Source organism: Oryx dammah, unplaced genomic scaffold (genome assembly GCF_014754425.2).
Source record: "Oryx dammah isolate SB20612 unplaced genomic scaffold, SCBI_Odam_1.1 HiC_scaffold_21, whole genome shotgun sequence".
NCBI lineage: Eukaryota > Metazoa > Chordata > Mammalia > Artiodactyla > Bovidae > Oryx > Oryx dammah.
The window spans coordinates 73,814,218-73,815,005 of record NW_024070205.1 but is presented as its reverse complement, the minus strand read 5'-3'; positions in this window follow the sequence as shown (position 1 = coordinate 73,815,005).

Here is a 788-nt window from a genome sequence, read left to right as displayed (position 1 = left end):
CGGCAAAGTAGAATTACGTGGAGCGCTTTAAACAATCTTTATGTCCTCCCAGTTCCATCTCCAGGGATTCTAATATAACTTCAGGTGTAGCTTGAACATTTGGATTTTAAAAACATCCCCATGTCATTTTAAGGTGTGGCCACCCTGGCAAACCCCTGGCATATACTTAAGGTTTTTCTAACAAAGTTTCCTCTTAAAATCCACCCTCTTACTATTTAGCTTTCTAGCGCTCCGTTTTTGCTTTTACAACTTTCTCTCAGCCGACACATGCTTACAGCACAGGACGGTGACTTTCTACTTGCAGTCACACTACAGCAGTCCCTAAGTAGAATCCAAGAGGTGTCCTTGGTTTATAAGGAATACCCCTGGCGATGAAAGCGATTCTCATGCAGCCATGCTAAGAACACCGTTCACTCCCTGCTGTTTCTCGACCTGTTTTCTCGGCTGGTTTCTCGTTTGCTGTTTTCAGATTACAGAGTGTTCAAGGAGACAGCACGCGGTGGTTCCTCCCTCTCATCTTGTTGCCACTTGATAGACCTCCAAGTTGAAGACGCCAGGTCCCTGGGTGGGTCCTGTTTCTCAGCTCTCGGGGAAAACTCCAAGCCCGCCGCACCTACCGCTCAGTTTTGCAGCACTCAAAGGCGCTTCATTTCCACTTAAACTAATCCGTTCCGAGGGGAGGAACGCCTACGCCGCTTAACCATTCCTCTCTCCTCCTTTGCCCCCATTATTTTGTTTACCTAAGAAAGCAGATATTTACATTTCCACTCGGCCGTTCATAGTGGGCC